At 47.0% G+C, this 9,671-nt stretch overlaps 1 pseudogene; it reads left to right on the forward strand.

Annotated features, from left to right (window-relative positions):
- Positions 1 to 279: 279 nt before the first annotated feature.
- LOC118476335 (uncharacterized) lies at positions 280 to 1,719 on the forward strand (annotated as a pseudogene).
- Positions 1,720 to 9,671: the final 7,952 nt, after the last annotated feature.

The following is a 9,671-nucleotide window of genomic DNA, read 5'->3' on the forward strand; positions in this document are numbered from 1 at the left end:
TCCTATCTAATTTTTCTTTTATGCCTGATATTGTTTTGGGCCAATTTATTTGTATCTCTTTTAAACCTTAGTCCTATTATCCACTTACTTTTAAGTCTCCATTAACGAAAATGGGGGAAATCCCTTTATTACTTCAAGTCTTCAACCCATGTCACGCTTCAAGCCTTGTCTTCCATCGACATTATCTTCAGCCACCACACAGCAGGTCACGTAAATCTCCTTATCACGTCTCTTGCTCCCTTGTTCTTATCTCAAGCCATCGTAATATCCTAGATTCCAGTACACGTGCTAGCTCGGGAATTCTCTCTGCATTCTATCACAACACGTCATCAGCCATGCAGATCAAGTTCTTGATAAGTTTTAGTGTTCGCCTCTGTGTACATAAATGCACCATGCGCATAAGCTCAGCTCGCCGGTCGAGCTCCCTGCTTCCATGGCCCTCGGCTTCTCCAGCTGCCGGTGCTTGCCCTCTGCCATGGCCGCGCCGGATTGAAGCCCCTGCCATGGCACTTCGCTTCCTCTGCGACGTTCTCCTCCCTCTAATCTTTCTGCTCGCCGGCAGTAATATCCAGTCGCGCCCTGGGATTTTGCCCGAAGCTATGCACGCCCGGTCGATCTCCCTGCTCCAGCGCTGCGCCCGACTCCAGCCAGCTCTGCTCCTCTTTCTCTCTGCTCGGCGTCCTTCCTCTGCCCGCTGAGTCCCTCCATCGCCTGGCCGCGCCCAGCTTCTTTGCTCCGTGCGCGCGCCTGCTCCTATGCGGCGCGGAACTTCCTCTGCGTCCAGGTCCCTCAGCTCGCGTCCATGCCGCGGCGTCCTGGTCCCTACTTGACCGTGTCACTCTGCGCTCGCGTCGCTGTCTGGTTCCGAGCGCCTGGGTCTTCTTTCCCCTGCGCTCGGTCATAGTCGCTGCGAGCCGTGAAACTCCCTGTGTCGAGCTCGGATCCCTGCGCAGCGGAGCTTTTCCCCTAGCCAAGATCGTCATTGCGCGCAGATTTTCTTTGCTGCTCGCCGCGCTCGATTCGTCGTGCGCTGGGCGCTGTCCGGCGCCGGTATTCGCCGACCCCGCCTCACCATGGGTGTGTGTCATCAATCTCGCCCTGTTCTGTCCACTCGATGTCGCGTGCTTCTGTGCCGTTTGCTACGCTTGGCACATCCGTGCCATTCGTGTTCGACATGTCCCTGGCACGGTTGTTTACAGCTGCTCGGATAAACTTCTCTGTTTCGGCGTGTTCGCCATCGACCGCCCCCGGTGCTCGACGAATGGCTGGAACCCGGAATTCGTCGTCGTTTCTCATCCGCGATCTCGTCAACCTCTGCTCGACAAGTGTTCGATGAAGGGCCTGAGCCAAGTGTTGTTGCTACTTCCACGAATTTCTCATCGAATTGGTAATAGTACTCTAGCTCGCTACTCCTACTAATCAATTAATTCGATGAATATATTGGATGAATATTACCCGCGACGTTAGAATCAGATACTTGTGATGTGCTGTAGTAATTATCTGTATTTCATTGTATATGTTTGATGTTAGGTTATTTCTCTACGGGATAGGATATTGTATTTCGATATTTAATCTCGTCTGGTATGTAGACTTGTTAGGTGTTCGAGAAAATGTCTGAATTAGAAATCGTTGTTGTTATCAGGTGTTGAGTCAAATATGGTCCCAATGAGCTGTGCCGTTTTTATTGCTATTAGAATTGATGAATGGTTCGATTAAATATATTATCACGACTCTTATTTATAGCACAGATGCAGAATTGATGAATGGTTCGATTAAATATATTATCACGACTCTTATTTATAGCACAGATGCGCAGTAGCGATCTGCGTTACTTAGCGCTAGTTTGTTTCCTTTGTGTGTTTGCGTGTAGGTTCATTCCCTACGAGGCATCACCGTTTGCGCTAAGCACGTTTGGCCCATCTAGTTCACTTGCACGCCAGGTGTTCGATGAATCACCTGAACTGGGACTCGTTGTCGTTTCCACAACATCTGAGTCAATTTAGCATTAGTGAGCCGGTTTGTTAATTCTCTAGCTTAGGAATATATATAGGATTTGTGTTTTGTATTAGCGCTTCTTGTTCAAGTCAGATTCGGTTAAGTTAAAATAGCGCGAACGTTGTACTTAGTAATATCCCGGTATCTGGTAATTGCTTTTAAATGTTATTTGTGCCTCGTCACTAGATATTCGATTCACTATCGTGTAGCCAAAATTAGGCTAATTATATTAAATATGTATTATTTGTTGTTTCATGATGTTTGCGTTAGGTTCGTTTAATTTAAAGAAGCGTAATTATTACGCGTAGTCGAATATCGATAACTAGTATTTCCGTATGAACTTGTACAACGCCTCGCCGCTAGGTGTTCCGCTATCGCGTAGCACTATTTAGGTGTGTGATATTCTTGTCGATATGCATTCATGTGCATAATGCATTTCATTCAGGTACGTTAATTAATCACGCGATGCGGAAGACGAACCAAGTCGACCTCAAGCGCGGGCTAATCCGCAGGATGATGTTGATGGACAATCCGGAAGATGGATAGACGAAACAAGTATCAGAACAAGGATGATCGTCAACTGGACATCGTCTAACAACACTAACCTAGTGTTTCTTCCAGGCAAGCCCCGGTGCATGCAACCCCTTCCTTGTGTTTTTAAATTATTTTTGCACACTTTAAGTCTAGTGAAATGTGCATTAGGTTTATAGAAGTTGCTTGGAAACCCTTCGATGCATTGCCTACCTTGAAATCCATCCCTTTTATAGATACTTCTGGTGAAGTATCAAAATATGATTTACAAAAAAATGCTTAGCCCTGCTTATAGGCAGATAGAGTTTGTCCTTTGCACTTATGCCTAGCTCAGGTTGATCCTGAGGAAGGATGATCTCTACCTGCACGGATATTTTCATTGGGAGCATGGTGGGATCTTACGGTAAAGTTCCCTATAATGCTCTTTTCATCCTTAGGAACACAAAACAATCCTAAGGGTGGAAGTACTTAACTCGAGACTTGGGCTAGGAACAGGTGATGTTCCGTCCGGGTCAATTAAGGATTGGATGCGTATGTAGGCCTGATAGATCAAGGACTATCTTAACTAGCCACATGCCCTGGAAATGGGACAGGGTAAGCTTGAACTCGGCTATTCCATACGTGAAAAGACAACCGCGCACTGGGCGTGGGAGATGGTGGGAGTAGCGTGTGCCCTCCTGGCTAGAGGCTGGATGGAGGAGTACTGTGCTCCCGGGTAGCGCGGACCGGTTCACGTTGTGGAGGATCTGTGGGAACGGTTGACATATGCAAGGGTTAAGTGCTACATATGTCGTGTGGTTAGAGATCCTCAGCTGAGTAAATCGATTCGGATCGCCGTTATATCCCGGAGAGTGGAGACTTGATCACTGACCTGCAACCTAAGTCAGGATGTGAATCTCATGAATAAAAATGATGTTGTATTGATGAGATGGTGAAAGTAGACCATATGCAAACAGAGTCTATTAATATTTAATTTGGCGTTAAAATATTGGAAGTAAGGACTCACTTTAGTAAGCTATTTCTGCAAAAGTATCTAAGTTGATTCTTGCTAAAGCCTCTCCTTGATTCCCAAATCCAACATACCCTTGAGAGTCTTTTCTTTAGTCGGGTAAGTCTTGCTGAGTAATTCCATACTCAGGGTTTTATTCCCTGTTGTTTTTCAGGTTCTAACTTTGTGCTGCTTTTGATGGTGTTAAGTGCCGGTGGGCTCGGCCTTCTTATATAAGTATAACCCGTCTTTATCTTCTTACTGAGGATGGTCATTTGAGCTAGCATATATTTCAAACTTATACTTTTGTAATCACTCCGATAAAATAATATAAAATTTTTGTAACTTGTAAAATTTGGTAATAAGATTTCCGCTGCAAAAATATTGGTGTGTGTGATTTGTGTTACTTAATCCCGCGGTTCTGGTTGTAAGTGGTTTATCCGGTGTCCTTGGGGCAATCGGACGGATCCTGTTAAGTTATCTGGTGCACATGCATGGCCGTCTGAGGTCTTTGAGACAAGGACAGGTGCATGTGGGCCCGATAACTTGGAGGTTCTGCCACAGTTTCGACCAAGGGCGGGATAAGTAAAACACTTCCCTCGAATTGAGACGAGAGAGGAAATTTTAAATAACAGACATAAGATAGTCATCAAGGTAAGATGGAGAGACGGCGAAGGTAAAGGTAGTAACAGACAACAAAGGGTGGAGTTAAAAACTCGCAAACAACAAGGAATAGGATACAACTAAGGGAAAATAGGTAACCTTCAACTTTTAAAATTGAGATAAAAGAGAGAAGGTTTTGGAGCATAGGTAAAAATATAGGCATCAAGGTAATATATAGAGGTGTCAAAGGCGAAGGTGATAATAACGAAAGACATAACAAAGGATAGAGTTAAGGCAAGACTCGCGAAATGGCGAAGTGGAGAAAACAATCAAGGTAAGATAGGTGATGTTTCAATAGAATGGTTGAAGTAAGAATTCATTACCGAGGGAAGTTATAAGGAAGCAACGAGATTACCACGGGTGTGCAAAATAAAATGACCGCTCATGGATTATTAAGAAACAAGGGTGGTCAAGGATATGTTAACTGAAATGTCTTGAACAGTCATCGGGGTATGAAAGATAAGCATACATAAAAATATGAGAGTATGCAAGACTCCAAGGACACGAGCATACTAAGACCAAGGGAATAGAAATTGTCGAAAGGTAATGACTTAACAACGAAATATGAAGGGATCTCAAAAGACGGGAAGGTCATGAAAACAAAAACAGAAATGTAAAAATAGGCAACCGAGTTTTTAGGGTTAAGTGTTTGAATTAAGGGGTAAGGGTATGGAAGAATCCAAAAGATGCAGCATGTCAATACCAAAGGAATAAAGATTGCCAAACGGTAGCAACTTAATGACGAAAGAGGAGAGAACCCCAAAAAGACAAGAAGGTTATGGTTAGGGGGCATATACAAAGATGTCACAAGCACAAGAGTAAGATTAGATCTAGTAGATTGAGAAAGGTTAGACCATAATAGAATAAAATACTTTTGGCAAGGGGGCATATAGAAGCATAACATAGAATTAGCTGATGTGGCTAATATTTTGAAGCAGCAACAAGGATGAGGTGAAGTAATAATCAATAAGTCCTTAAAACGGCCAATGCTACTCTAGGTTAACGGTCCTACAGTCAGCACGGCTTTGATACCACTTATGTCACACCCGGTTTTGAAGGTAAACCGAATGCGAACCATGTACGTGCCAGGATCAGAAATTCACGTACATAGCGATTACATAAATGACTCATCATAGCACAATGCTTCGAATAACAATAAAGATAAGTAATAATATGAAAGACTAGAGTCATTTACATAATATAATCAAAGTACACAGAACAGAAACGTAGCCAACGTAAATAAACCCACCACAGGCAGCTGACTGGGGGAGATCGCTAGCCTAATCCTCGAACTCGTCGAAGTCCTGGAACTCCTGGAGATTCGCCTCGACGCCTTCTTCTTTACCTGAGCATAGATTGCACTAAAGGCAACCTGGTGTTTTGTGAAAGCAAGGGTGAGTACACATCAACGTACTCAGCAAATGTCCCGTTTGGCTGTAGTGGACTAGCTTTATTTGGGGTTAAGGTCAAGCAGTTGCTTTTAGTTGGTCAGGTTATTATTACTCATTGAGAGCCAGGTTTTAACATTAACCCAAGTTATTAACCCAAAGTACCCTTTCCAAACGGAAAGAATACCACTTACCATTACCATAGTCATAACCATCATCATCATCATCATCTGTAAACCAACCATCTCTGATCAAGTATCTCTAATCAAAGAGGATCCCAAGGCCGCTCATAACCGTGAGCACGGCTGATATATCAGTTTCTAACCCTCTGCAGAGGTCGCACACTTTACCCATGAGCCGTGATTCCCGTTTTGCCCGGGGATCATGACTCCCCATTGATCACTTCCTAGGTGGTCCGGCAGGGTATCACTACGTAGCCTTTACAAAGATTCCCTAGAGGTCATAGCCGCCCGTTAGGTTTCTCCAGTTTGATAAACACAGTACCTCTCCCCGCAGGAGGGTGGCTAACAAAAGCAAAACAAAAGAACCTCGACACCCAGTCTCGGCAGAGCAAGCACTGTGCCTGGACCCCATTGACGGCACGACGGCGAAGCAACTACACCTCTAGTTCCTCTAATTAATTAGCTAAGGGCGCCCCATTTCACCCTCATGGTTGCACTGTTATCCCGGGTTGTCACTCCCCAAACAGGTCCTTACGGAGAGGCACTCAGGAAACAGCCTGAGCCCCCTAAAGTATCACAGGAACATCATCGGGATAACATCATAGTATCATAAGTATTCACATCATGTTCATTGATTCAAGTAAAGCAATAGCATAATGCTAACCATGATAACCCAAAAGGTAAACAAGGATAAGGTAAATGGAAAGCTAGTCAATCCTTAGGTTTCAATTAAGTAATGCGGGACAGTGCATTAAAAGTGAATGGGACATAATGGGTCAGAGGACACTTGCCTTCACCAAACAGATGCTCAGGGTCTTCAACTTTATGGAACTCAAAGAGCTAGATCACATGGTTGCCAACGGTTGATCTTCGATTCCTCAAAGCTCGGAAATGAATCGTGATCTACTCGATCGCAACACGAAGCGAAGACGAATAGGCACAAGCAAACAAACATTTACTTGTATAAGAACATTACACCATACAAGATAAAATATTATAAAAACGAGCAATATAAAATAGAGAGCGCTTCTACAGTTACGCGAGGATAAGAAACGCGTCGGTCGGAGCTACGGTCAACAAGTTATCGCGTTTACGCTAAACGAATATGAACTATGACATTTAATTCGGCGTTATCAAATATAAATTGTAACTGCTATTTAATTAAAACGAGAGATTCTAAGTGAGGCAAATTTTCTATGCATGAAACAACATGACAGCGCGCGACACGCGTGAGTCAACGCGACTACACGCGCGAACAGCACGATGACGCGCAAACGATGCGGTGCGCGAACAACATCGAACAAATAATTAATTTAAAGTATTTAAGCTTATATTAATCAAGTTAATTAATATTTATATTTATAAAAGCACGAATTAAAGCTATAGACTCGTTCTAATTAAATTGTTATTTTAAATAACCAACAACTGAACAATAATTGACTAATTAGCGCGAGCGACAATAACGGAAATAATTAAATAACGTGTTGATAGCGCGCGAGACGCCACACGTTGCAACACGTTTATACTAATAAGTATTAATTCGAAAACATTCGATCAGGCACACTCATATTAATATGTATCTATAAAAGCACAAATAAAACTAGAAATTAGTTTTAATTAAATCTCTATTTTAATTACCATCACATAAGCAAACAATTAACTAACTAAAGCGTAATAATGTTATTAATTTATTGACGACGCTAATACGAGCTAATACGCTGGAACGGCCCAAACAGATTCAAAACGACGTGGCACAATATAATTTGATGGGCTAAGCCACACGGGCACACAGGAAACGACATGCCATGAAACGGCATGCAAGTGGGTCCCGTGGCAATATCCTCACGTGAATGTTTTGCTTCTCTCCCCTGGAATCACGCACAAGCAGTTTTCCTTCTACCTCTCTCTTCTTCCTCATTGCTGCAACCGCACGGATGCAGGCAACCGGACGTGGGGCGGCTCACCGGCCGGGGCGACGCACGGCTCGCCGGCGCAGCAGGGCGTGCACAGATGCGGCAAGCAGGCGAGAGTACTCTACGGAGCGGCGCCCAGCTGCACACGCTGGGCCGCGGCGGAGTGGGGCAGGCGCTGCGTGATAGCGGCGGCCATGGCGGCTAGCGAGGCCCGCGCTAGGCGAGCGATGTGCGCAGGCAAAACAGCTTCCTGGCTGCGTTCGCCGTAGGACTGCTGCAAGCCTGCCACGCAGGAGAATGTCGAGAGGAGGGAACACGAAGGGAGCTACGCGAGGAAGAAGGGATCCGAGGCGAGGAGGAAGAAGGCTCACCTGCGCACGTCGAGTTCGGCGACGGCGGCGTCTCCAGCAGGGCGAGGCTGGCGCAGGCGAGGCGGCTCTGGTCATGTTCTGCTTGTGAGGGAGAGGAGGGGGATGACTGGGTGCAGGGGCTCCAAATGGAACTGGCATGGGCGGTTTTGCCGGGAGCGGGGCGCGGCGTCGTGGGCAATGGGCAGTTGGGGAAGACAATAAACGCGGGCGACGGTGGTCTTTGACAGGTGGGTCTGGCGGCGGGGACGCGCGCACGCTCGCGCGTGTATAGGCGGCTGAGGAGCTGGGCCACGCTAGGAGAAAAGGATTTTCCCCTTTTTATACTTTCTTTTGAATTTAAATGCAAGCATAAATTTGCGGACTACGTGAATGCACAACTAGAATAAATCAACATACAAAAAAGATGATCCGGCATGTTGTGCAACAGTCATGACCCTTTTTGGGTTTTATTTTACTACGCTAAAACTTATATATATACATATATATACCTATTATATAATAAATTAACTCTCCACTATTTAGAAAAAAGAGAAGAAAAGCGGTAGAGGAGAGGGTAACACCTGAATTTGGTGAATGTTAGGAAAGAAATTTTATACCCCCAAATTCAGGGTGTTACATTCCACCGTCGCGCGACAACGACAATGGCGGCCGACAACCCGCCCGCCGGCGGCGGAATCGACGACATCTTCCCCGAGTGGTGGAAGAACAACATTCGAGCTCGCCCCGTCCTCTCCCCCACCAACGGGGGAGGAGGCGGGGCAACCAAGGCCAAGTGGGAGGCCGCGCTTCGTCGGCTGTCGAGCGAATCGACGTCCCCAGCGCCCCAACGGGGGGCGCGTCGGGCGTCGACCTCGCGTTTGAGACGAAGGCGAGCGCCGTCCCCCCGCGACACACCAATCCCGAGCAAGTGGACGACGCCAGCGCGCTCGCGGAGGGCTTGCAGGACGTCGCCCTCGTACCTAAGACGACGGTGCAATCAGTCCCCGACGTGACTATGTCGCTCCTCGTCGACCAAAAGGTACTGACTGATTCCCATCCTACGTCATTTCGACTCGGCCTCAACCCACCTAGCGACCTCGCTTTGGCGGGCGCTCTCGTTGAGGCGAGTGCAACCCCTCTGGGGTTTCGTATGCGGTCGCCTTGGGACCGATTGACGGACGTCTCGACCTACGGGCCCTCTGGGTCCGAGGAAGATGACGATCCTAGCATCTGTTGGGATTTCTCTGGATTTGGCAACCCCAGTGCCATGCGGGACTTTATGACCGCATGTGACTACTGCCTCTCCGACTGTTCCGACGGTAGCCGCAGCCTTGACGACGAGGACTGCGGCTCAAGCCGCGAATGTTTCCACGTCGAGCTAGGGCATCCCTCCGAAGGCAACCATCTCGGCATGCCAGAGGATGGTGATCTCCCTAGGCCGGTGCCTCGCGCTGACATCCCGCGGGAGCTAGCTGTGGTCCCCGTTCCGGCGGGGGGTCACGACCCACAGCTCGAGCAAGTCCGCGGGGCGCAGGCCAGGCTCGACGAGGGAGCAGGAGCGCTTGAGTCGATCCGCCGGGACGTCGGGCAGGTATGGGCGGGCCAACCCCCGGCCGGAGAAATACGTCACCTGCCCCAAGGTTTCCAGCACCGTGTCGCCA

This window comes from Zea mays, chromosome 2, assembly GCF_902167145.1.
Source record: "Zea mays cultivar B73 chromosome 2, Zm-B73-REFERENCE-NAM-5.0, whole genome shotgun sequence".
NCBI classification, from domain to species: Eukaryota; Viridiplantae; Streptophyta; class Magnoliopsida; order Poales; family Poaceae; genus Zea; species Zea mays.